At 34.8% G+C, this 24,096-nt stretch overlaps 1 protein-coding gene across 5 annotated transcripts in view; it reads right to left on the bottom strand.

Moving 5' to 3' along the window:
* LOC117423071 (myocardin-like) overlaps positions 1-5,781 on the bottom strand; it is a 174,238-nt gene extending 168,457 nt beyond the window's left edge. For 4 of the 5 annotated variants that reach the window (XM_058989893.1, XM_058989895.1, XM_034038477.3 and 1 more), the window contains exon 1: positions 5,168-5,781. The gene's annotated coding sequence lies outside the window, so the exon portion shown is untranslated. The remainder of the gene's footprint in view (positions 1-5,167) is intronic. The other variant, XM_058989894.1, reaches the window with a different exon arrangement.
* Between the last annotated feature and the right edge of the window lie 18,315 nt (positions 5,782-24,096).

The raw sequence follows: 24,096 nt of genomic DNA, 5'->3' as shown, positions 1-24,096 counted from the left end.
GCTTTATGACAATAAAATCATTTTCTGCCTATGGTCTTCAGATAGCGCTTTACTTTTTTCCCCATATTGGCTTACTGGTAATGACAGCAATCATCCTATGCCCAACCCTTTCATATTCTAAGAATGTTCACCTACAATCCAGCATTTTCTAGAATTAGGTTCAGCATTATCATATTGAAATTTCTAGCACCTTGTAAGCACTTTGTGATGAAGGTCCACTATGAAAGGAGCTTTATAAAATAAAGATTGATTGAATACTATCATAGCATCAAAGGGTATGAATACTTTTGAATTAGCATTTTTGGAGGGTTTTTTTTTTTTTTAAATTGCTGAAATAAATAAATTGTAGACATCTATTTCTGCAACTTTTTTTTCCCCACATCCACAAAAGCAAAAAACTTTTGCTATAAAATATTTTTCCTAAAATTCTTTAAGAAATATCTAGAAATTATACATTTCCATCGAGGTATATAAACTTTTCACTACAACTGTATAATATATATTATATAAAAAAAAATAACCATGCTGGCTTCCATAGGAAAGTCTGTTTTTTTATATTTTGTGTCCCTGGTCAAGCTGAGGAATCTGAAGCTGTGCAGCAGAAATAATTCCAGAGTGGGCTTACTTTTTGCAATGTTACTTTGTGCTGAAACAGTAAAAGTTGCATGTTTCTCTTGCCATTCCATTACAAGTTTTCATAACCCCTATTACTGTACTACCTCCACTTTTAATTCATTATTATCGGTGAAACAAAATGAGCTACTTTGCATCATTAAAGCAGAAAAATAACCTTGATTTATTTTCTTTGCGTGAGTGACGTGAGCTCTATTAACACACTCCTTTTCTTTCTGCATAAGTGGACCGGGACGGAGACAAAGGGGATCGAGAAAGGGGTCTCAAGATTTGGGATGGGAAAAGGAAGATCATCATGTTAAGCTGCCCCTTTAGAGGAAGGACAGCCATTATGCTCAAGGACAGGTGGAGGACCATGAAAATGCTTTAGATGACTTAAAGTTGTAGTTTAAAGTCTACTATATTACCTCTAGTCATATGAGGAGTGGTATGCTGACGTCAATATGTATTCTAATTTCTTACTCTGCATTCTGACATTCTAATTGCTTAGAGATATACAATCCTTATTCTACAGTAAATCTTGCTCTGTGCTACAGATTACAATGCCTCCAACAAAAAAAATAAAATACAAATGCAATGGCTTTCACCTTACCAGCTTGGTAAATTGAGGCACCCTGGGCATGCCAACATAAACTATTGCAAGACACTGGCAGACACTGGCACAAAGGTCAGGGAGCTGGGATTTAAAAAAAAAAATGTTTAAAAACATTGGAATTCATGACCAACTTCAAAAGCCTTGCGGTATGTAACACAACCCAAGCAGAAAACATCCAGACATTGCCTGTTTTATTTTAATATCAAAATTAATAGCTTTGGTTTGGAGATCTTTGTTTAACGGAATTACTGCAACAAATATATCCACCTGGTGTCAAACAAACAGAAGTTCAGTGTTTAGAGAGAGAGAGAGAGAGAGAGAGAGAGTTAGCTGTATAAAGGTTCAGGATGATATTACTCCCAGTGGAAAAATGTTTTTTTGTCATTGTGAGAACATGTCTGTGTGAAACCTCCTTAAAGGAATTCCATGGTACTTTGTGAAAACATCAGCCAGATGAAAACTTGACGGATCAACACAGAAAAAAGAAACCACTCATTTCTGTTTATTCTCACGTTATAATAACAACGTTACTGATCCCAATTAACCATTTCCATGCTTTCGTTAATTTGAAAAAGTATTTGATACTGACACCCTAAGGTTTTATAAGTGGTCTTCTTGCTAAGAACTTAAAGGAGTTACATGAATTCAAACAGACCCCTACAAATAACACATCACCCTCCTAATTACTGTAGTAATTAAACTATAAATATGACCTAGTCATCTTGTTCATTTGCAACTCCTCATAAACCTAGCCACCCCTTTTGCAGTAAGAAATAACATTAACCAAAAACCTATTCAACATTCCTATATGAACAGCAGTACTAGCAGCTCACAGGAGGCAAGTCTCTGTTATAAACTCCTTTCTGCTATTAACCACAGTACTAGTAATGACAGGTGACGTAGTCCAAGCCCTGGTTTTAATTGGAGGAGCAACTCATACCTCCCGCCCCCTGCTGAAGCACTGCTACTGTGAGCTCGATTATGAATGAAGTGTTGAATAATGACAATTGCATAATTCAGTTTCAAATTTAAAAGCTTGACAAAGTTAAATACAAAGCCAGCATGTTGTTGACATGCATGGATGGTGGGAGTTGTAGTTTGTCTACTTTTCTGCCGATCAGTGTATAAAAACTACTGTTCCCGGAAGACACTGCTCGCCCATTTGCCTATTGCATTGTGACACTGAAAAGCTCAAAGTGATGGATGAACTTGGGCTAGCCTCCAATAACAATAACTCCTTAACTGAATGCAGATACATCTAGAGACAACACTAGACCAACCCCAATAAATGGCAACATTTTTTTCCCAAAAATTTTAAACATTGGTATGTGTTTGTTTTTTTGTTTTTTTTAATACTGAATTCAGACATATAATAAATATAATACAGCTACAAATCTTTCTATTTAAAATAATTTAAAATAAGCTTTTAAGGTAAATTATGTTGTCATATTCTAAATGGTATGGTATGCTTGAAATAGTATTCTGTGTTTGGATAATCACTCTTTCAAATTAGGCTATCCACTTTCTTCTGACTTAATTGATATGGCTTGTCAAACAAGGAAACCATCACGAACGATGGTTTCAAAACTGCAGAATACCATTTAACCTTTACAATACTACAAAGTTATTACACTGATCCAACAAGCCTGACAAACCTAACAACACCAGCAGGTGATGTAATGGCCTAACTCAATGAGAGGGAAATTAATTATTGCTTTGATCTGACCGTGATTTAAGGATTCTTATTTTTTTTGTTAGTTTAAAAGCAACTGCCAAATTATGTGTTCTACTTATGACTAACTTAAAAGGCTGAAATAACACATACATTAAGTTCAGGCTAATAAAAAAGTCAGATCATCCCTTGACACTGTTCATTAAAGTGATTTTAGCTCTATCTGGGTCAAGGACAATTATTTTTATGTTAACCCAGTGGAATCCCTGTCCCAAGTTATCTCAGACTCAATCGTGTAGTTATGTGGCTTGTGCAGCATGTCCGCGAGACACTGAATCCATTTCCAGAAGCAGCTGATCGAGACCAAATCAATTTTGATTGAAACTCTGTCAACTCCAGTTAGGATTGCGAGCTCGCAGAACTCGATCCCTCCAACTTGCACTGATGATGGAAGTTAACAGCGAGTGTCTGACACGAAAGACACAAGAGGTTTTAAGTCTTGGACTGCAGAATAAAACATTGTGACTTATGGCCGGGGAAATATTGGATGTTGGGGAATAAACTTAATTATACTAAAACCTAATTCAGTTTGATATTGGAATAAGATTAGAGTTAGCTTTAGACTGGTTTCATGGAGCACGTGGAAATGTGTTGTAGTAGTGTGTGGGGCGGTTCAGGCATGGACTGAGGTGCAGTACTATAAAGACACATCAGTAAAATTTAGGATACATTTCACAAGGTGTCTACAGCCCTATATCCCGCAGTTATGACATGGAAAAAGTAATTTAATCAATTCCATCAGCTGCAAAAAAACACCCCAATAAATAAAAAATAACTGCAACTTACACAACAAAAAGAAAAGACTGAAAAAAAATCTAGAACCTAAAAATGTATAATGCATGGTGGAAGCTGCAATTTGGTCTGTGTAGGCTGCAAACAGTGTCCAATGGCTATCAGTATTGCTTGTTATGTTGCACTCTTCCTTTGTTTAAAGTAATGGACAGCTAATGATAACCAAAAAAAAAAAAAAAAAGTACAACAAAATGTTCCAAAAATGTTGATTTAAAACATCCAAGTTCCTGGTTTTTCATTCCATTTCTAATTCCATTGCTTATGGCAAGATTTGAAATACTCAATAAACAAGAGATCATTAAGAATAATTACTTTACAATCTATCACTGTGATTACAATGCTCTATGGCCAGTTACAGTTTTATACTATCTACCAATAACTTCAAAGTACTATAGGCAAGTACAAGATGATCCAGCAAAGGTTAAGATAATAAAATGAGAATACCTTCATCACCCCCACCTACTATATTGTACACCTGTGTGCTCTACAACTAGAATGTCACACCCTAGGCTTTGTTACTACAAAACTGCAAATACAAAACAACCGCATCATCATAAAATCTCATCAGCAACATCTATACTTCTGTGTATTACCATACTACAGTAAATGCAGTAGTCTGGTAGCAATTGCCACCCATTTGGTGATGTACAGGTACGTTACATTACATAGCTGTGTAAACGGCTTCATATTAGATTGATCTGCTTGCCTGGCCCCCTGCATTACTCTGTTTTTGAAATTCCAATTTCTAACACAGAAGTACACAGAAGTAGAAAACTATCCATTATTTTCTAGCACCTGCTCTATTTCATGATAAATATGGCTCTTTGGTTTAAATGGAGCTTGACGACATTGGTCTCACAGTTTATTAAAACCCTTCACCACTTCATCTGTCTTGTCAGTAGTCTTACTATTACCATTAGCAAAAATATATATCAGGCGTTTTTAATGTCTTTTACACACTGTGTAGTCCTAAGTATACCGCTATTTTAGCACCCAACTGGCACAGGGTAGAAAGCTCATCACATAAACCCGTTTTAATAGTTGCTGATAAATTTTTGAAAATACAGTTATTTAATTTTGGGACACCATCTCTATACATCTTCTATACCTCAATACTTCCACACATTTTTTTTCACATGAATACGTAGAAATCTTTAAATAGATACTGATTCACCAATAAATACAGTTCCCAGCTGTGCGTTTTTAAACAGGTGATATTAATTCTATGGATATGTATCATCATGACTAGTACAAATAACACAGAAAAAGCACACTGGCCCCTCCTATTGTAAATTAACACACATTGTACAGCAGGTAACATTATTAGCTTAGAATGCAGTGCTTCGTTAAAATATGACCAAAGTTATTCAATTAGGTCTACGTTTTGGAAGCCAAGAACAGAACGTAATACATACCTGTTTTACTAGCAGTGGTGCGGGGTGTTATGCCTCGCAGATGAAATTAGCTGAATATGCTCGGTTTAACGCGTTGTAGGCTTTGAATTTAACAGACTGCTCCATTAAATTTCTCCAAGTCTATAAAGTTTCAGTAGATGCGTAGTTTTAATCTGATAGAGGCTCACGGCAACAGCCGAAACCGAAGCGCAGTGCACCAAGGCTCACAGAAATATTTAAAACTCTTAAGTACTTAGCTTTCCACGTGTGTCGTGGGAACTGTTTTAATAATAGAACTTCATGAATTACTGTTGCCGGGTTCTTTTTTTCTACGAGGTTATTAGAATCTCTGCAACTGAAAGCCTGCTTGGGTTGTCCTCTTTCCTCGTGACTGTCCTCCTGTTTGCCTTTGGGTTTTCACCTTATTCCTGCAGAGTGTAGTGTTAAAAACACAGGTATTGCACAAATAATAGATATTCTAAATTGTGTATCAAATTCGTTTTCTTGAATACAGCATTTGTGTCGCCCACATTTCATTGACGAATGCAATAAGGGTACCAGTAACTGATGGTGGTAATTGACTTCACCTGCTACAACTTGGCAGCACGTTTTTTATTCTTTTGAGGGTTCTGACGCTTTCCACATATCATAGGTCTGGGGTGGCTAATACAAGCAATACAGTTGTGTAGTTCAACTAATAAATGAACCATGTAACTTTTACGCACGCGTATTCTAAATAATTACTGGGTTGAGTCTGCAGGTGGAACGATCACTCGAACGAGTGTAAGCATGCAACTGAGAACGGTAACAGTTGGAATGCTTTCTGTTTCTCCCTATAGCGTTAACATAGTATTTGTTTTCCATTTTCTATTAACTCTATGTAAATGTGTGTACGGGGTATTGCCAAAACAAACGCAGTAAGGAGGCATTACAACGACTTAAGCAAACGGATTATTAGGTTCGTCAACAGAACAGTACAAAGACCTTTGAACAATGCAAGGATAACCATAGCCTACACACCTGCTATAACTTTATTTTTTTGTGATTCATTAGTATCTAATGCTAATAAGTAGCAAACTATTGCTTCTAAGCCTTCATAATTCTATTTAAATAACCTGTGGTATGTTTTATTTGTGAATCCTTATTTTTTAGTTTGTTTTGTTTTTGAAATTTTTCTAATATAACCAATTATAATAAACAACAATAACAGTAAACAAGTATACACCCCCCCCCCCCCCCCACTACTTCTGTAAATTGAAAATTAGAGCAATTAGCAATTAATGATTTACAATATGCTGAAAAACCTCCATATATCTCCATATACTCCCAGTAACTTTCGTTAAATTATTTTGTTACCAACCTCCATCACAATTTAATAAAGAGGTAAAACAGACACCACCATATATCCCCAAAATACAATACTCTCAATAACTTAAATAATGTCAGTACCAAGTGTCATCACTAGTGAATAAGAGGTTTTCCAGTTATGTGACATACGTACATGCGTACGAAAGCCTCCACTATATCTCCTTAGGACTGGCAGGCAGGGTAGCATGGGCCAGGTTGTATTTTGAAGAACAGGAAAAATTGCTTAGATACAGCATAACAGGACAATAAATAGTGTGGGTTCAAATTTATAAGAATCCGAGAAAGATGGACCAGAATGAAAACAACCCAGGAAAAAAATGAGGTTAGATGATCGTTTTCTTTCTTGGAATAAACTTCCAAAATCAATTATCGCCTTGGATTCCTTTAACTAATTGTGTTTAAGTTACATTGTAACGGGATTTCATAATCAAGGCAAGTTTCACACAAACAGCAAATCCATCATAATCATAAAATGACAGCATAACGTATTCTGTATATAAATTGTGCCCACTGGTTTACAGCTCCCAGAGTAGGCCATTTCTTACTTTATTCCTGGAGTCTCTCGTTCTAAATGAAGCAAAAACTGTATACAGTGTTGAAAACACTGTGGCAACCTGATATTCCATTGTGCTGTGATACAGTATTCACCATTTTGTCATTTTTGCATGTTAACCCACCTCAGCATAATCATCAGTTTAATGAAATAGACTTCAACCCATTTTAATCATTTACTGTGTACAATGTGTTTCTCCCCAATTTTTAATGTCCAATTATGTTCCCTTAAATCACTCCTTGTTTTATTGATATGGTTGGCTTAGAGATAATAAAGTAACTGTATGACATTAATGTTTAAAGAGAACTATCTTTCTATCACAGGTTTAGTTCGATTACAGTGTATGATACTGCAGGTTTTTGTTTAATGTGTGTTTGAATGACTAACATAAAAATGAAATACCTTCTAGCATTGCCAATTGTGAGTTTATTGACTAATTACCTGATTGTTGCCTGATGATGTAGTTCACGCAGCAATGAGTACCCATAACCTATAATTGCTACAGGTGGCAAAAAGAGGAATGTGCAGGGGGTTAGACAGAACATCAGGAACAATGTGGTATGTAGCACATACTTTTGCGAAAATGAGCTGTCCCGCTCGTGATTGATTCAAAATGGAAATGGCATCCCTGTCTTGTATTTTGTGAGGCTGACTGTCCAAAAAATGATGGATTCGTCTCAATAGGACCCAATTGCTCCTGGTGTATTGTTCTGTGTGGAAACAGGGGTGTCTTCAGTTTGCAGTATTTGGGGTTTTGTTTTTTGAATTGAGGAGTTCTCAGGATGGCTAAACAAATCAAAACTGCAAATTGGCCATACTAAAGGGGCTGGTGTCCCCGGCTGATCTTACATGGTTGTGGAATATAAACTAACTGTGCTTTCAGCAACGTCTGCTTTCTGAAGTAGGATGTACAGAAAACTAACATTTGGAAGGATCCCTTATAAAAGCTTAACATGGTAAAAGCATAATGAAATCATTGTAAAGACCCAGCTAGTATGGTAAAGCACATTATAAAACATGGTAAACCACAGTAAATGCATGTTATAGAGCATAGAAATAGAAAAACTAGTACAAATTTGCAGTGGTAAACTTTTAGAAGAGGTATAGTAAACTGACAACAAGGAACTTTAAAATTGAACAAGATTGTGGGACACTAACTTTTAACTGCACGTTAAGACAAACAAGTCTTTAACTTCATCACAGGACTGGAATTCCTATTAGACCTGCGTTCAGTATTCTTCTGTTTGCAGACATCTGTTTGCCATTTAGCTGCATTGGTAGTTACCCTCTCCTCTTACAATCACTATTAAAAACCAGAACCCCCCTGCAAAGCTCAGTGTAGTCTGCTATCTAAATCACCCATTGCCAACAAAAACAGGTACTGCAAAGTAAAGCAGTGGACACATGATGTGGTGTATCTCAACAGAACGTGTAGGAGTTCTGAAGAATTAAATCAAGGGTAAAGTGTAATCCAGAAATGTGATTACATGGTAACTCATGTACAGAAACATAATTATCACTATAATCCCTGTTGTTGTAAGAACAGTAATCAAATCTCAAATTTCAGCCTAAAATGTTTTTGTTTTTGTTTTGTTTTTACAAAATGCACTTTTCTCCATCCTCTTTTGCCCATGGTCATATGAGGAGAGAAATATAACTGTGGTATCTCTGATTCAATCAGTATAAATCTTGCAATTTAAAAGTAACATTATTATTAGAGAATGAAAACCTGCCGGCCTTACCTTTCAGGGCACTTGGTGCTTCTCAAAATTTTGATTGATATCTCTCTCAGATACTGAGAGAGGCAGGGAGGCAGTTTGACCCCCTGGCAAGGCCAAACATGAGGAGGAGGTTGGGGAGTACTGCAAAGAAACATTTACCTGTCGTGAATACTGATTGAAAAATGACAGGAATATGAAAGTTATCTGCTAAGTCCAATGTCTGCTTCATTGGTGATGGCTCCAAGGATTTTCCTGTCAATCAAATTATCACATTTGCAGGTATATTAAGAGTTTCCTGTCTGGAAATTTGCATAGCTTTACATTCACTTTGTACAGTAGCTTTATTGTATTATGTCATGAGCCTGACACCCATTCTTTATACATTACTGCAATGTATTTGCTAAGAAGCTAACATGCAGCACAGAACAACATTACTTTCTGCAAGGCATAAACAACCAACTCCAATAGATATGTCACCTCTTAGCAAAAACACAGATAACACTTTATTTGAACTCGACACTAAGAAAAAAATAACCGGTATTTTCAATTCCAATATTTTTGTGAGGTTTGTAAGAAGTGTTATGACAACAACTACTGTGGATTTGGTGACTGTGGTTTCTTTGAAGAACCCAGAGTTTTCCAACTTATACAGTTTTCTTTGACAAATCCAAAGATTTCTGTGTACTCCATTTTAAGATCAAAGGGTGATGTCAGAGAAATGTTTCAAATGTGCATAACTATTTTATCTGGATATAGTATAATTACCCATACTGAAAAAAAAAATATACAATAAATATTTCAAAAATATATTTTAAAACATGGATTGAAATATTAAAAAATGGCCGCAAAAATATATTGATATACATTGTACAAATATATAATTGTATATATTTTGTAAAGCGTAGCCTTACGGCACCCTTCACCCTACACAGCGACACACACACAGAACTGAGTTTTTGAGCACTTATGTGCGCTTTTATTATTTACAATAAACAAAACAAATAATCAAAACAAAACCTAACTCCACTTTGGAGCGCTAACTAAAATGTTTCTTCTTTTACTAACTAAAATTGGACGGCTAAGCAGTTTAACAGTAACACAAAACAAAACACTCTTTCAAACAAACACAGTACCTCGTTGTTACTAGTCTCTTCAGCAGCTAGCTCATGCTTCTTCAACCAGTCTGTCTATGGCTGCTATGCAGTCCTATGGCCTTCTGGGAATTGTAGTCCTGCAATCCCTCCCAGACTAAAATTTGTTCTCCTTCTCCCCCTACTCTGCCACAATTTACATATATTATAGACATACATTGACATATATTTTAAAATATATTCTAACATATAGTATGAAATATAAGGGAACATAAAGTATGCTTACATATACTTTGAAATATGTTGGGAATATATGTCAAATATATTTAAATATATAAAATGTCCATAAAATGAAATATAAGGGAACATATGCTTACATATACTTTGAAATAATATAAAACTACATATTTTTGCAATATTTATATTGATTTATAGTGTTATATTTTCTAACATATTGTAACATTACTGCTATACATGCATTCTACCCAGAAGTGATGCAACAGATTTAAATCAACCAAGTTTTATTCATCCAACCCATACAGCCACAGAACATAACACAGATCAGGGCATGTCACATGCAGTGGGAAGAGATGGGGGTCACACCAAATGACTCACATGCACTATACACCCATACTAAAAAAATATATATTTTAAATATATTTTTGTAAACATATTATTCATATAAAACTTATAGTCTTTGGGCATGATAAAAATATATGGAAAAATATATGTATTATGTATGTAACGTTATATAAAATATATTTAACATATTACAAAATTGGCCCGTTTTCATCATATGGAAAATATATTTACAATGTATTTGCTTAAACATATTTTAAATATATTTAAAATATAATTTCAGGTAACAATATATCAATTATATTGTCCCATGTATTTTTTAGAAATGTATTATTCAATATATTTACTAAACATGTATTATATAATGTATTCACAATATATTACATAATGTAATTTTTGGTATATGAATATATGGTATAACAAATGCCCAGTAAATATTAAATACCTTTTAAAAAGTAGGCTACATAAATAATATATTCTTCATACATGACTTTAAATTTAAAACATTTTTAATTTAAAAAAAATAAAAAAAATCCTGCATGTAATTACCATATTGGTGTCAAACAAAAAAAAAAACGACTCACCAGGCTAACATAAAATGAATTTATTTAACAAGTCATATACACTGTTTTGCTACTAAAGCAGACTGTACCACAATAACATGCAACAGCCAAGGAAAGAGCCTTCTTTATAATCAGGTGATTAAGTTCTACATCAGTACGTTTACAATATTGCAACCCTGCAGTGCTGCGCAAATTATGGAAACTTCACAAACTTTTGTTTTTTCTATGACATGTTTTGGTTACAATTTAGAACAGCAGGCAGTAACCAAAACAACTCTGTAATATTTAGCAAGAGAGCACTTACATACTCAATCTCTTATCTTTTTGAGATGCATCATGACACCATATATGTACTTTGAAGAACAATCGCACACATAGGAATGCTTTCCTTTCATTTTTTAAAATTCAACTTCAAGCAAGATAAAATCCAAGCCAATGTTTCAAGACTATACCAGTCTCTTCATAACTTCTTGAGTGTGCGATCATTCTTCAAAGTAAACAGTAACCAAAGAAAAACATTAATTTACTGATTTATTTTTTAGATTAAATCGCAGCTCAGCAATTTTTCCATTGATTGTACTTCCTATTTGTGACTTTGTCAGATTGGGGAACTTCTTTAAAGCTGCACCTGTAAAACAAAACAAAAAAATCTGTTTACTTAGCCTTTTTCCAGGAAATCTGCTTTAAAATATGAAGACTATATTATGACTTTGTTAAGACTCCCCTATACTCACCAGTTATATAAAATACAAATTATAAATACTCTTAACTGAACCAGAATTACTACCAATAGTGGACGTTCCTTGTTTTCTATTTATGCATCAAAACCCTGTAATCAAATTTGATGATTGTCTTTCCCCCACTGTTAACCTAATTAAAGACATAATTAGTATGCAAAAAAGCTGAAAAACATAAATAGATTATTCATATTGGGCTTTTGGTGTTTTCTCACAATCTGATTTGGCTGTGCTAAAGCTCAATTTCATGAGTTTAAAATATATGGCCTTATCTCAACATACAATCCTGAAAGAGATCCTATAAAGATAAAGTAGCACAGCGCAACCTAACTTTTCATAGTAGAGTTTTTTTACTTAATAGGACGGAAGTATGAAAAATATAAATTTTAAACTTAATTAGAACGGTTAAATGTTTTAAATTCTGATTTAGCTGATAATGAAAAAGATGGAAGTCTTACCATGAAGTGCATTGAGTTTCTGAGGATCAAGGGCCTCTCTCTTTTCATCATCTGACTTGCTTTGCTAGCACCACCTCTTAAATTACTGCGAACAAGAGTCTCCACATCAAAAAGTGCCAGAGTAAGAGACCTGATGAATGAAGTGCTTGCTGAGCACTTATTCACCATTGCCCAAGACAATTCGTCCATAAACACACCACTTCCTGCAAAAATCTCCACCTAAAACAAAAGCATTAAAGAACACAATTAAATGTGAAACTCTTGACCCTCTATGCACCAAATGTGTATTGTGTTAGTTTTCTAATATAGTGCTATCACTGTTTTTTCATTTGCTCACAAAAGTGGTGCAAAATGCAGGAAGGAAAAAAAAAAGTTAGGCCTATATTTCTTCAGGAACTGAATGTTACCTTTGCAGTGGAACTGTTGTAGCATGGCTTTGAAAACTCTGGTGTGGCAGGCTGTGATGTCACCAGTTCAGGTGTGGTGGGTGTAGACATGCCTGCTGTACTTGTGCTGCTTTGAGGAGAGACACACCCTCCACATCTTTGCTTCTGTTGTGCTAGGAGAGTGTCAATTTTCAACAGTACTGATGGGATATCTGAAAAAAAGTAAAACTTAGTAACTCACTTTAAAATGGCTTCAAGCAGCACAGTGCGCTAAATCACTGCTGTTTCATGTTTCCACCTTAGGAAGCCTGGCCAGGTCAAAGTTACATCTCATAGCTCAACTTATCTACCTATTGGCATTTGTGCACATCACAAACTACCACCAATTTTAGCACAACATCTGTTGAGAGGCCTGAGAATGGGTGCCAAATGGGTGGTTGGGAATGAGATGCACTTGCAAGGTATTAACTGTCTGTGATCTTCAAAATAGATTAACATTACACTGTAGTATAAACTATAAATATATATATATATTAAAATACCGATGCGCACCCAGCTGTTTCACTCATTAAGGCCACTGCCACATTAAGATGATGACATGCCTATTTAATTTATTTTAAAATTCAAAATAACTTTGTCTTACAGACAAGTTAGCTTGAAAACAAATACAAAAATATTAAACATTTAATTTAAATTATCTTTCACCTCTCACAATTCGTTCCTTAAGCTGAGTATTTTCTTCCTCTAACTCGGTAATTCTGTTCCTGAGATCATTTTTTTCATCATCTTCCTGATTTTTCTTCACCTCATCAAGGATTTTTAAGTACCGTGCTCTTTTAGCCTCAGCTGGTTTTGTCTTTTTATCCTAACGGAATAGTACAAAAAATCGTAATGAATGAAACCTGCTTAACCAGTTTTTAATAATAATAATAATAATAATAATAATAATAATAATAATAATAATAATAATAATACGGAGAGAGTTATTTTATGTACCTGAGCAATAAACAAAAACTTAATGTACTTACTGTGGTGTCCGAGTCAGAACTAACGAAGGTCACACTGGAGCTGCCTTCATACTTTCTGTTTTTCTGAGGAATACGTTTACAAGCAACAGGAGGCTCAGGATTTGTAGTTTTCTGATCTCGTACCTTTGTCAAATAAGATGCATTAAAAAAAAAAAAAAAAAAAAAAGCGTTAAATAATTACTGTGGATTTGCTGTTTGCACGTTGAAGGCATTATTATTTTTAGATGACCATAAGTTATAGACTTCGTTTTCGGTTTTAATTTTTGAACCCCCCCTCACACCCCATTATTTATTTATTTATTTATTTATTTTATAGCTGACTCCGTTCTATTAAACTCTTGAAAAAAAAGTGTTGATTGTGAAACATGTTCACTTTAGTTTTTGATTGATATGATTGTGTTTCATCGATAATGTAAAAACAAAGCAACTCCTTATTTTTAATTCAAACCGAACGCAAACAGCCAGTGAAGTTAAACTGATTTAATTAAATCGTAATTAAGAGGAAACTATTATTTGCAAAACACGTTATAACATTTTTCCAACGAGGCGTTCATAGTTTCAGTCCTGGAAAAGTAACTTAAACGAACTCGCTTTTTGTGTAAGGAGCTGACTTTTTTCTGTCTCAATCCAGCTATGGGAGAAAAAACTAAAGTAATCCTGTTTCACAATCGGCTCAATATAACTTTAAAGGGACATTACGTGACCAAAATAAAAACCGAAGTTATACTGTACATAAAATAACTCTTAAGCAATATGCTGCAAGTCTACCGATTTGTATACTATCTGTACGTAGTTATGTGGAGAAGACTAGTTCAAGCAAGACAAAGATGCAATGTTTGCCTTGTAAAAACTGACTGAGGGAAATAAAAACAGTTAAGATACTATTTTATTTTTAAATTACACAGTAACGCTGCAACTATACAGCTAAGTCTGACTGAAATAACGTTTTATTTTGAATCAAATGTAGGCCGACAAAAAAAAAAACTAGAATAGTAACTGCTGTAGTAACTTTCCGCACAAAATATTTTACGATAATCATTATGTTAATTATAGTTTTAGTTATTTTAACTTATTTAAATAATTAATTTACTTACTAGACATGTTCAGTACTTCACAGTCATAACCGGCCCATCCTCCACGTGGCTCCTTTTTTCCAGCTCTCCATTCTTTAACATAATGCTTTTCATCTTCATCCCCGTCCTCTTTGAATTCATTCTCGTTGAAATTTGTCACCCAGGTTGCTGGTATGACACTCAGCTTCCCAGTGTCGTTTCCTCCTTTCTACTTAACTAAAACATACATTTCAACGAATTCACATAAATAAATTACACACTGCCTTCTGCCTGACCTGAACGCACATTAGAGTTGGGCAGAGAGTAACGAGAAAAACGTCACTGGGCGCCAAGAAAGCGTCTCTGTTGAAAACATGGAGGGCCCCATCGGTTTTCTGAGGCTGAAAATATAAACGATACTTGAGTGATCTGGAAATTAGGATCCCAAGAAGAACACGATCGAGGTGGAAGAAAATGAGGTAAATTACTGTTTTATTTCAATCTATTTAACAGCAGTACTATTTTTATGAATCTCGGAAGCCATCTTATGTCCAATAGGCGTACATTACAACTACGTGAGATTTCAAACTACATTTCTGCGTATATGAATTATACTATACAAATAAATTATATTGATACAAATACATTTTACAGCATACTTGGTAAATAAAATTATTTTACAAAAATGCTTTATTAAAAATAGTAAATTTGAGGACACAACATCCACGCACAAGCAAAGCATACCGAATTTAGTGTAGATAAATAATCACTGAATAACTTTACAAACATGCTGTTCATATAGTCTGGTTGATGACAAAGAAGGAACACAAAACAGTTCTACAGAGGAACAAGAACAAGCAAATGAACAGGTAAATCAATCAATCAAGTTCTTATTTTAACATCATACAGTTGCTCATGCTTTGCTAATTATTTTCCTTCTTATAAAACTAGATCTTTTAGAAAACAGTTAACTTATTCTTTCATAAACTAATTGATACAAATTGGTTTGTTACAATTTTAACTGAAAATATTACATTCCTTTTGCAGCAGAACCTGAGATATGAATCTTGCTCTATAGAGTCAAACTCTTAAAGGTTTCAGTCAATAAGCAGTTTGTTTTTGTGTTCATGTTTGCCTTTTCCTTCTCTTTTTACAAATAGTATAAACATTACCCCTAGTCACGCAATAGTAATGGTTAATTACTGTATATTTAAATTATTTGAATCAGTTTTGTAGTTTAATTTGAAATTACTACACATACTTAAGTTTAGCACTTTGACAAAATTACAATATGTAGATGTAAGAGATTAGGTTTTTTTAGATGTTAGAAATCATCTTACTTTTTTTCTCCTCAGCATTCAGATGGCTCACACTGTGATTGTAAAGAAGAATCCCATGTTTTTACTGAAACTGTTCAAGAGCATGATTTTGGAGAGAGTGAACAGCAGCACAGTACAGATGGTGGTGATGATGATGATGATGATGATGATGATGATGATGTTACTGTTAAGGTGAGTGATACCCATGTGTACCACACAATGGCAGGATATCACATGGGGTAGTTTTAGCACTGGATTAATAATGGGTCAAATTGAAAACATAAAATGTAGAAAATGACCAAGCACTCACAAAACACTAGCAATCATGCTTTCATACTTTATTTAGAAAAATGAATTTCACTAAAAAGTTCAGCACAGGAGCTGAATGAAGCCCTTCATCAGTGTTGTCACAGATGTGCTTGGCAATTTTCTATTTTTATTTGTTAATATCATATGCCTTTATCATTAAAAAGTATAAATAAAAACTATTTTACATTTGTCTTTGTTTTATATACTTAAACAGGAGAATGAAGATATGGGAACTGTTGCCACAACCATAGACAATGAAGAAAATTCTGAAGAAATCTTGTGTGCAGCTTTATCTGAGGTACAGTATTACTTGAAATATATAGCATGGTTAAAAAATGACTGGATTTAAAGGTGTAAACTATAGCTTAGAAATACATAATACACTATGCCCATTAATACAAAACTAATAAGCACATGTGCAGTATCCAAAAACTATCCAAATAAGGAACATCAATTAGAAAAGTTAATGATATGTTAAATACTAAAAGCCTATATCAACACAAGGCACTGCGGTCCTTGGCCATAAACAGCATTACCGAAATCCAAGCAAAGGCAACAAACAATGTAAAGATAATATTGATTCTGCTAAGAAAAAGATGTAATTTCTTGACACAGAAAGCTTGTGGCATTCCAGCTTGTTTACTACCTAGTAGTTTTCCACAGTGCTAGGATGGCTAATAAGGGAATATAACAAACCAAAAAATAACCAGTTGGTGAAACTAAAATGCAAGTATAATTGAATGTGATATGAAACTGAGAAATACCGGCAAACCATGATCTAAAGTTTTTTAAAGTAACCCTTCCATTTAAGGCCAGATAACAAATGTTGCATTTATTTCCGTTAGGATGGAGAAGTGGATGCACAGGAACAGAATGGACTTTTGCTGATGGCCTTGAAGCTGAAGCATAAACTTACAAATGATGCTGTGCTGGATATAATGAGAGTGTTAAAAGTAATAAGTGGAAAAACACTTCCTCCAACGCTTTACATGTTTCAAAAGCAATTTGAAAATATTACAGGTGTAATTGAGATTCATCATGTTTGCAAACTGTGCGATTCATACATTGGCACTGAATGTTCCGGAAAATGCTGCTTCTGTGCAGAAGAGTGGAATGAAAATGAAAGTATAAAGAATGGGAATTTCTTTTTCTATTTACCAATGACAGAACAGCTAAAAAGCCTCCTTTTAGATCCCAATATAGCTAGTGGTGTGTTATCTTGTAAAGGTAGATTTTCAGATAACACCATGCATGATATAATTGATGGAGCTAAATATCGTACCTCATATTCAACTGTTCCGGATTCTTGCAATGTAATCTCGCTTAGTGTCAGTTGTGATGGTATTCCTGTATTTAATTCATCCTCTTTCAGTGTGTGGCCTGTTCTCTGTGTAATAAATGAAATTCCTCCCAAAGAAAGGTTTAGCCACATTTTACTGGCATCACTGTGGTTTGGGAGCAAAAAACCTGATATGACAGTGTTCCTCCAGCCTTTTGTAGATGAATGTAAAAACCTTTCAACTGAAGGCATGAGTTGGACAGATCAGTCAACTGGCAAGAAAATATTTTCAAATGTTCTTACAACTGCAGTTATTTGTGACAGTGTAGCACGTCCTATGCTTCAGAACATGGTGCAATATAATGGTCTGTATGGTTGTGGCTTCTGCCAAGACAGTGGTAAAGTAGTCTCAAAGGGAAAAGGCAATGCAAGAGTTTATCCATACAACAGGGACAGTTATGTAAGAACCACTGCGGAAACATTAGAAAATGCCGAACATGCTCTCAAGGAAGGAAAGCCAGTCAATGGTGTGAAAGGTCCAAGTTTACTGTCTGTTATACCCAGTTTTGACCTTATTGATAATTTTGTACCTGACTATATGCACTGCGTACTGCTAGGAGTAACTAGGCAAATGGCCAAATTGTGGTTTGACACTCAATACCACAATGAAAAATTTTATCTTGGAAGTATGGTTTGCATGATTGATAGAATACTTCTTTCTATCAAGCCACCATGCAGCATCTCTCGTGCACCACGCTCAGTCACCATACGCAAGTACTGGAAAGCACGTGAATGGCAGGCTTGGCTATTGTTCTACAGTGTACCAATTCTGAAAGGTCTTTTGCCTGAGAAATATTATGTTCACTGGTGCCTCTTAGTTGAAGGAATTGCTATTCTGCTAGGTGAAAGTATTGATTCAGAGAAACTTGCTCATTGTGAGAGGATCTTTAGATGTTTTGTTCAATCAATGGAGGAACTATATGGCCTTCAACATGTCAGTTACAATGTGCACCTGACTTTGCATCTTGCTAAAAGTGTACTGGACTGGGGGCCTTTGTGGGCACACTCTGCATTTGCATATGAATCCTACAATTCTTGCTTGCTGGACTATGTAAAGGGCACCCAAGCTGTACCTCAGCAAATGTCTAAAGTTTTTAATCGAAAAATCTCTGCCCATACTAGGAAATAGAGCAATGATGGAGGCACCTGCTAAACTGTTGTTTAGCTCTTTAATATAAAAAAACAGCTCTACAACACAGTGAGGTATTCACAGACATTGTTGCTCTAGGAAAACCAAATATAGGCACATTAAATAGAGAGCAACAGTTGGCCTTATACAGTGTCACCAATAACGTTCCATCAGATTTATATGCACGGTACTATTCAAGAATTGTAGTGAGAGGAGAAATTATTCACTGTAAGCAATACAGAAGAGTGCACAAGCGCAATAGTTACACAGTTAGGTTAGTTGATGGAGATTTCTTTAGCATCGATAAATTTGTTGCAACTGATTTTGAAGAAGGGCCCAAGTGTTTGGCTTTGGGTCACTTTCTAAAGCCAATTCAATACATTTTCTGTAGAAGTCAAATTGTTCAGCTCTCACTGGAACACATTATTCCAGTTAATAAAGATGATTGTCTGGTAGCAATTGATGTAAAAGTGCCTGGACACACACCATATTTTGCATGTGTTCCACCAAACAGATATGAAGCAAATAAATAAGAAAGGAATGGAATTCCGTAATTTCACTTAAAAATAACTACTATCTTTAAACAGAACGGAATATATCAACATTTTGTAAAAATTCAGTGTATATAAAACACTACAAAAGTACAAAAATGAAAAGCTTTCAACATATGCTAAAAGGCTGTTTGCATTACAACAGGTGTTTGGGCTGCTTCTCTGTAGACCTGCTAACATTGTTCTTCTGAAACTATGAGACGTTACAAAAAAACTGCTGCTTCCAATTAAAAATTCATTAATAGCTATGGAATTGTTGCTGAAAATAGAGCTATGAAAGTAAAAAAAAAAACACACTAATAAACTGGAAATACATTGTTACAATTTCATTTTTTTTTTCATATTGGTGGGCATACAGTTTAAATATAAGGTGACTTAAAATATGAACAGCCTATTGTGTCCTTGATTGTTATTGACCTCTCTTTTTTTTTTCTTCTAAATACTAGGCTTAGCCCAGTTATTTTTTATGAGGTATCTGTAACACTTCGGTATCTGCAGAAAGATTGATTAGTGACCATTTGTTCCGTCAAGAATAAACTTATTTACCGAATTCAAATCACAGTGTCTGTGTTTTTATCTGCTGTACGTGGATAAACTTATGAAGCCGCCTTGTTTTAAATTTAGTGCTGCCTGACCGTCGCAGTCTCCCATTATATGCAGTATATAAATATATTGTTTGAAAACACTGCATACACTTTTAAATATATTAATGTGAATATATTTATTTACAACATATTTTACACTGTATTTTGAATATAATTTAGAAAAATAAAATGTATAAATGTGAATATGTTGATTTACAAAATACATTTATAGTATATTATAAATATATTTAAGCAACATGTCATGTTTAAGAAAATATAAATACATTTCAGGTTTAAAAAATATATAATTCCATATATTAAAAATATATTTATTTTCCGTATGGGCAGTAACACATCACACTTAACCCAGACAGGATAGGACAGTGGTACACACAAGGGGAAACAATAACACAAGGGTTATCTTCCGAAAAAGGCGAACAGAACAGTCCACTTGTCCTTTGAAGCCGATTGATAGTCCAATCGTTTGGTCCTAGCATGCCCCGCTCCAGCCATATGCTAATTAGGTCCCTGATTCCTTGAACTGTGAGGTGACGTCATTTATAAAGTTGTTTTGTGTCAAAACAATAATGACTTGTGTGTGATAATATAAATTGTTAAACTTCTTCAGGAAAGGATAAATACAAATTCATAATAAATCAAAACTGCAATATACGAGTATTCCTTCGCTTTCCTATATTAGTAAAATATAATGTCTGGTAAGGAATTACATTTAGACCCGGGATAACATTTTAAGAAGTGTTAAAATGCACTAAAGAAAATGTCTATGTTACAGAAACAGTGTGGGCATGCAAAGTAGCCTTTTTTATTTTTAGAATGTATTGCTATGTATTTTGATGAAATCCAAAATATATATTAGAATTCTGCCATCTATAAAATATATCTTGTATTCTTGTAGGAATGTACTGCAATATATTTGGAATTTTTTCTGAAATATATTGGACTATACAGCATATAAATATATTACCATGTATTTGAAATATATTTTTATTGATTTGACATATACTGCAATATATTATTTTTCCGTATGGGTAGCTTACAAAGAACAGTCACAAAAAGATTTTAAAAAAAAAAGATTAAAAAAAAAAACGAACAAATAACTGCAGTGCAGATTGACAACACCTATAATTCATTTGAGTGTTTGGACTAGAAGTGTTTCATGTACTGTCTGTTATATTTTTTCCTTCAACTAAGAGAAAGCCTGGGGAGTTATAGGTCATTTAGCAGTCTGCTGCACTTAGCTTAAGAAATAGCTGAAAACATAGCTCCCTTGTTATAACTGCTCTCCCAGGTTAGGTCACGGTGGAATCATTTTAAGATTGTGCAATTGTACTTGTTATTTTTATTGGTAACGATTATTGTAATAAAAAATACTGAATTCTAAGGCCTGTATTAAACAAATATGAAAAACCTCATGCTTTTACCTGTGTAGTGTTACGAAGATCATTCTCCTAGAGGTATGCTTGAAAGCTGCTCGTTGCCTTTGTGTGTTTTTTAGTTGTTAATACAATGCACACTGAAACTTCTGCTCAGGCCCTTTTAAGCTGTGTTATGAACTTTGTCGCAAAGTGCTGAATAACGTTGTTTGAGTACATAACAGCTGTCCTTACACTACCTGACAGTCGATTTTCAGATTGATTTCACCGTGTAACAATTCTTTTTTTTTTTTTTGGTTCCTGGGTAGTAAGTGTTATTTCCTAATTGCTTATGCCTCAAAAGTATAGAAAATGGCTATTATTCCCCACAAACTTTGCTTTTGTGACCAGGACAGTGATATTTTGAAATTTACCTATTTCCAATGAGAAAACTGGCAAATTTGTATCTTTTCGTTCACATAAAGTCAGAAAAAAACAACATATGAATCCAAATTAACATGTATTTATACTAAAGTAACACAAAAATGACTATAAAAGATTTAGAAGTGAGTAGTTTTTCGAGATTTACGATTATACTGTAAATCACTTTCACGAATCAGCCCCCAAATGTAGTCTCCCATCATGTTCTCGTTATACTGTCCTTCATTAACAGCTCATCCAGCAGCCTCAAAGCCGTGCTGCTCCATAATGGTAACAAGTACCCGTCTCTTCCCCTGGCTCACTCGGTGCACCTCAAAGAGGATTACAACAGCATCAAGACCTTGCTGGAAGCCTTGAAGTATGATGAGTACGGCTGGGACCCCCGGAAGGTGCTGATGCCACCACTGCACGTCAAATTGGGCCTTATGGAACAATTTGTCAGAGCTCTAGATAAGGAGTCGGCAGCCTTCAAGTACCTTCAAGACTTCTTCCCTAAGCTGTCTGAGGCAAAGGACAAAGCCGGTGTCTTCGTCGGACCACAGATAAAGAAGATCCTGGAGTGCAATGAATTCCCCAAGAAGCTCACTAGTAAGGAGAAAGCGGCTTGGAACAGCTTTGTCGCAGTGGTTCGGGGCTTCCTGGGCAATCACAAGGCTGAAAACTATGTGGAGCTGGTTGAGACTCTGGTGAAGAACTACGGCACAATGGGCTGTAGGATGTCCCTCAAAGTCCATATCCTTGATGCTCATCTTGATAAATTCAAGGAGAACATGGGAGCGTACTCGGAGGAGCAAGGCGAGCGCTTCCACCAGGATATACTGGACTTTGAACGCCGCTACCAAGGACAGTATAACGAGAACGTGATGAGAGACTACATTTGGGGGCTGATTCGTGAAAGTGATTTACAGTATAATCGTAAATCTCGAAAAACTACTCACTTCTAAATCTTTTGTAGTCATTTTTGTATTACTTTAGTATAAATACATGTTAATTTGGATTCATATGTTGTTTTTTTCTGACTATGTGAACGAAAAGACACAAATTCGCCCGTTTTCTCATTGGAAATAGGTAAATTTCAAAATATCACTGTCCTGGTCACAAAAGAAAAGTCTGTGGGGTCTGCTAAGAAATAAATAACAGAAATAAATAAGAAATAAATAATGATAATAATAATAATGATAATAGCCATTTTCTATACTTTTGAGGCATAAGCAATTAGGAAATAACACTTACTACCCAGGAACAAAAATTGTGTTACAATGCTGTTTGGGAAGGGTATTGTGACTTTTTGTTTGTTGGTAGTTCATTCAAACCACTCAATCAGAAGATATATAATGGCCCCTATTTATAAAACCCAAAAAAGGACTGTTTTAAAGAATGTTTGTTTAAGGACAGTTTGTTTTAAGAGTGTTTCTAGCTATTAACTTAACCCAGGACTGAACTCGATAGTCAGTGTCAAGCTCTGGGTGGGGAAGTGACTTCCTGACGATTTTGTCTGCCTACAGTACTGTAATTCGTGGGAGTGCCATAGCCAGTGTGACGCTTCCTGTGTACACATTAGGGAGCCTGTGTTCCCCTGACTGTATGACTTGTGCTGGATACCTTGCAGTCGCGCTGTTACCAGATCAGCCACTCAGGGACCCCTGAGAATACATTTCTAAACTTCTAAACCTCTAAAATGGTTGAAAGAGGCACCAAACTTGATTTCATTAATCAAAAAGGGTTTTAAAAAAAGTAATTATAAAAGTCCTAAGACTAAAAAGAAATTTGAAGCAATCAGACAAATGTTTGAACTTGTATAATATTGTAGGTTTTGAAACTATTGTTTTGTAGTTGACCATTTGTAAACTAATTTTTGAAGTTTAAATGCACTGTTTCATTGTTTTATAAAACAAAACAAGAAAACGAGAAGTGTTTACTAAACTACAGAACGTTGAAACTGAACACAGTAAAAGTGATTTTCAATGAGTTTTGCCTGTGCTTGACTTCATCCTCTGTAGCCACGAAACATTTACCAGGTTTTTTTCTTCATTGCTGCAGTTATCGCGGAAGAGAGTTTTTCTCCCAATACAAAACATGAACTTTTCTGGCTTCAGATAAAGTTCACAGATTTGGAAAGGATGTTGTTTCTGACAGCTCCAAGAAAATTAAAACAATGACAGTCTGTCATTGTTGCTGTCCAAACAAATGATAATTTTCAAGGACTTGGATGAAGTGCTATATTTGTGGGCAACGTGCTTATAAAACACACATTTTTGTCCATAACATTTCTGGCTGCTTTTAATAAAGGTGCAGTTGAGAAAAAATATGAATAATGCATTTTCAGGTACATATATTGTAAGTCATAAAAATAAAAAAAGCATTCAGAC

This window comes from Acipenser ruthenus, chromosome 17, assembly GCF_902713425.1.
Source record: "Acipenser ruthenus chromosome 17, fAciRut3.2 maternal haplotype, whole genome shotgun sequence".
Classification (NCBI taxonomy): Eukaryota; Metazoa; Chordata; class Actinopteri; order Acipenseriformes; family Acipenseridae; genus Acipenser; species Acipenser ruthenus.
This window is presented reverse-complemented; position numbering and strand designations above follow the sequence as displayed.